This window comes from Hyperoodon ampullatus, assembly GCF_949752795.1.
Source record: "Hyperoodon ampullatus genome assembly, chromosome: 6".
In the NCBI taxonomy this organism is placed as follows: Eukaryota; Metazoa; Chordata; class Mammalia; order Artiodactyla; family Ziphiidae; genus Hyperoodon; species Hyperoodon ampullatus.
The window spans coordinates 1,819,226-1,823,955 of NC_136919.1; positions in this window are offsets into that span (position 1 = coordinate 1,819,226).

Here is a 4,730-nt window from a genome sequence, read left to right on the forward strand (position 1 = left end):
CAGGCCCGACCCTAAACTGGCTGATGTCCTGCAGGGCAGAACCCGTAACCTTTGGGAGTGTCTCTTCTATGGAGAGATATCTTTGCATCTTTCCTGGACGAAAAAATGAATGAGTGTGCACGTCACTGGACAGAGCCCGGGCAGAAGAGTGGTCCTCGTCCTCGGATAATCAATCCCCTGGGCAGCCCCTGTGATGGTGAAGCATCGAGCAGTCGATATTTTGCTTAACTTCCAAGTTTCTAATAATCTGTGAACCGTCACCCACCCACCTGGAGCTGATGTTTGCGTGTCCCGTGAGCTTGCCCCCCACCCAGCTGCCTGCCTGTCACGGGGCAGGTAGAGCCTCTCCGTCCGGCCTTTCCCGACCTGGTGGCGTCGGGGCCAGGGGCCGGGGTGGTCTTGCTGGAGCAGGTGCTGCAGGGGCTCTACCCTTCTTTCTGACACCAGCCTCTCCTGCAGGCTGGGCTCCAGGTGATGCCTCCATGGCCAGGTCCCCGTGAGGATCAGCCTCGTGCTCTGTGGAGCGGGGGAAGCATCTGAGTGAGGCGAGTTCCCAGTACTCAGCAGTGTCGGTTGCAGGGCCCTCGCTGTGGTCCCAGTGGCTGGGGGGACCCGTGACCCACTTCAGTGTGCCTGGCACATCGGGAGCACCGCCACCCCCCCAGGCAGCAGGAGACCACCCAGCGTCTGGCGGGACATGAGTGTGTGGCTGTGGCTTCCCGCACCTCCAGGGCTGTCAGGGGAGCAGGCCTGGGGCAGAGCTGGCCCACCTGGCATTGCTTCCTCTTCCCGAGCCCCCCGAGGGGGGGTCTGTTCCATCCTAGAAAGTGGTGGGACCGGTGGGCCTTATCCCCACCCAGTGACAGCTCAGGATGAACCGTGTGGGTTCAGGGACATCTCTCTCTCTCTCACACACACACACACAGATGCACACACCCACCTCCCCGTCCCGGGCTCCCCTTCCACCTGTGCACAGCCCCCGACACCCACAGTCTCTCAGGGCGCCTGGTGTGTCCGGGGCTGGTGGGCTTCAGGCTGCAGCGGGGGAGGTTCTGGTGAAGGGGCGGCTGGGTAGCGGATACCTGGATACCTGGATACCTGGATACCTGGCAGGTGGAACGAGCTGGGGAGGGCTGGGGAGGACACGCCCGGGGCTCCTGAGGGTCTGCAGGGGCTTGGTGCCCACCCAGGCGCGTCTTTGAGGCTTTTTACCCAGGAGCGACCTGGCTGTTTGTCCTCTGTCCTGATCACATCTTTGAGGCCTTGGCGAGCCTGTGAGCCTACAGGACGGCCCTCGACCTTGGAGGCCAGGAGGCCTGGGCCTGACCCTGGGGGACCACGTGAGAGGCATTTCAACCTCTCACCTCAACCAACCAGCTTGCCCTGGGGGGCCTGGCCCTTCCTGGGGTGCCCACGGAGCCCCCACCCCCACTCCGTTCCCGGGCAAACCCAGGTGGCTGGTCCCCTCCCTGAGCCTCGGTTTCTGGAGATCTGGGTCTCCATAGCCCCCACCTCCTGGCTTGTCTTGGGAACCACGTGAAACTCGGTGGGGTGGGGGGCAGAAGCGACAGAGCTGTGGCCGTGGCCAGGTGCTGGGAGGGAGGCCCCCGGTCCCCTGGTCCCCGCCTGGCACCCCCCAGCCTGCCCCACGGAGGAGCTGCCTCCACGGGAGCGGGAGCGGGGGTCCTGCCCACAGCCTGGACGCACCTCTAGGAAAGAACACGCCACCCGACACACTGTCAGTAGCTGCCGGTGATAGGTGTTCCCCGGCTGTAAAGTCGGGTGTTTGTATTTATGGTCTTTGTTTTTCATACCGGTAACTGCCTTTTATGGCCCTGCTGTCGGCCTCAGCCTGCGCGCTGGACATTCCTCCTCACCCAGGACGTGTCTGCATCGCAGGGGTGCTTCGGGGAGATCTGGCTTTGTGGTTGAGATTCTCACTCTGGAGCACGAGGACAATTATGTGTAGCTTTTATTTGGCCCCCAGGATTCTTACTGCATTATCCGTATTTCCTTTAATTTGTGGGATTTCTAGTAAATGGGCTTAAAAATAGGTCTGGGCGTGATGCCAGGCAGATGCGGGCAGCAGGCATCTCTGCGTCTCTCTCTAAAGGCAGAGTGGGGTAACCCCCGTGTCACTCGGGCCTGTGTGTCCTGCGGGTCCCTCTGGGGGCCCCGCCTCTGCACCCCAGGACAGGCAGAGGTGCACCAGCCCAGGGGCCCTGACTCCAGGCTGCATTTGGGGGGGCCGGGGCCAGGGCTGGGCAGGGTGTGTGCTGAGCGCTAGTGCTCGGGGCTGCCTGGGAACATGTGGGCCAGGGGTGCTGGGGTCTGTTTGCAGGAACGGACACGGACGTGTGCTCTGAGGCAGGCCGGGTCACCTGTGGTTGGCTCTGCACCGCCTGGGCTCCCTGGGCAGCAGCTCTGCCCCCAGGTGCCCCCACTGCCCCAGCTGCACCTCAGCCCTCAGGGACCCTGAGATCTGGTGTCAGTGCCGCCCACCAGGGCCCCGGATGCCCCTCTGGTGCCCCCCCCCCCATGAGGGTTGGTGCTGTGTTGGGCTCTGAGTTGCCCGGAGCCTTCAGCTCTGTAGCCCCTACGCTGTGTCTCCCCGCAGACGGGGGACTGGGCCCCGAGGGCGGAGCCGAGGCCCACGCGGGCCTCTCCTGCCCGGGCAGGGCTGGAGCCCCCTCGGGGGTCAGGGGGCCCACTCTCACGTCCAGTCCTGTCCCCAAGCCCTTCAGTGGCTTGGTGCTCTGGCTGTGCCTCCTGCCTGCCAAATCCCATCCCCAGAGTGGGGCACTGCCTGGGGCCGGGGGCGCATCTGCTCTGATTCTCCTCTGCTGTGGACTCAGATCCATCTGGAGAGCCAGTTAAACGTGGATGCAGGGGAGCCCAGGAACTGGGCCCCTGGGTGGGGTGGGTGGCTGGGTGTCCCCCAGTGTGGAGGGTAAGGAGGCGCGGTGGCGGAAGCCCCTCGGGAGAAGGTGGGGCAGGCTGGCCGGCCCCAGGGGAGGAGCCGCGGGGTCCCTGAGGTGCCGCGGGCGTATCCCCCGCCCCACACTTGTCTCTTTCTTTAGGGCCGTGGGGGTGAGGCTGGCTAGGGAGTGGCCTGGGACACCGCCGCCCAGCTCCAGGCCGGGGGTGGGGTGGGGTGGGGGGTGCCCTGGGCCAGCGCCCGCCAGCAACCACCTTGACGGGAGCGTGGAGGTGGGAGCTGGTGCGCCGTGACCCCGTCTCAGCCTATTCCCCCCCCACCCCACCCTAGCAGCTGATTTAGTATTTCTGTGTCGGTCTGATTTACATTAGATTTTTAAGCATAATTAGAAATGCAGGGGAGCTTTGTGTCTTACCTCGACTATTTATGGCATGATATGCAGATGAGGGGAGCTATGAATATTAAAGATGGGAGTGTGTGCGGAGGCGCCGTCCTTAATGAGTTGGGTGACCGGCCGGGCCTGGCACGCGCCCCCTCCACCTGCCGCCCGGGACCTGGCCGCCTTCAGGACCCCCGTCAGCCCTCGGAGGGGACAGCAAGGTGCTGTAAAGCCGAGGGGGGCGAGTCTGGCTCCAGGGGCCCCTCAGTGCCGGCCCCCCAGTGCCCCCAGCCTGGGTGCAGGGGGGAGACCCAGCTTCAGCCTGCGAGGAAGGCATAGGGTGCCGTCTGCAGGCATGGATCTGGCTTTTTAAGTTACTAAATGATGCCCAAGGGGCACGCTCTTCAAGCTTACGGTATTTAAGTTACAAAGACGGGTGAGAGAGATTGTCGGCTCTGTTCAAAACACTGCTTAATTCTTCCCAAGCCTTCTGGAACCATTTGATGGCTAGTCCATGGACTTGGTGGGTGCAGGGTGGGCGGGTGGGCTCATGGGGGCCACTGCCCTCCCTCTGGGCCGGCCGCTACTGTTTCTTTAGGTTCACGCCCTGTTTTTTGGCTCCCGACCCCCTCTCCGCACGAAATATCTGAGCGGAGGGTCAGAGGCTGGCGTGTTGGTGGCAAGCAGTCATGCCTGGTGGGCGGTGGCATGTCGGAAGGAGCCCCAGCTGCATTGTCCCCCCGCACATGGGATGGGCTGGGCCACCCAGACCCCTAGGCTGGACCCTCTTCAGAGCCCACCGCATGGGCCACGTGCTGTGTGACGCAGGGCCCGCTGTCCCATCTGGGAGGGCGTCCACCCAGCCCCCGCCCAGCCCCCGTGGTCCTGCGGCCAGTGGGGCTGATGGGGCCTGGCTGTGGGTGCCCCTGGGCCCTCGGGGGGCTGGGGGTGCTGTCTGGAGGGCCGGCAGGGAACTTAGGTGTGTGCCCTGTCTCTCTGAGGACCAGCCCTGCATCTGTGGCTCCCTCCGCGGTGGCAGGGGACGGACTGATAAGCACATTTTTGAATTTGCAGATTCTGGCAGTCTGCCCTTAAAAAAAAAGCTTCTAGGCAAACATTTGTTAGTGCAGTTAAAACCGGCTTTTATGCCTGATGCCGGTCCAGGCCGTGGTCTGGGTGGAGGCTGCCCAGGTGCCTGGCTGAACACAGGAGGCCTCTTGCTGGGGCTCAGTGAGCTGGGGGGCGGGGTGTATTGGAGGTGTGGCCACAGCCCGGGACCTGAGTGGCCCTGAGGTTTCGAAGGCCTGTGCGCCCCCTGCCCCGGGCACAGGGGACTCCAGGACAGCCAGGCGCAGAGGCTGAGGTGGAATTCTCATCTCTGCAGCCGAGTCCTGGAGGCCCGGGGCAAGTCCA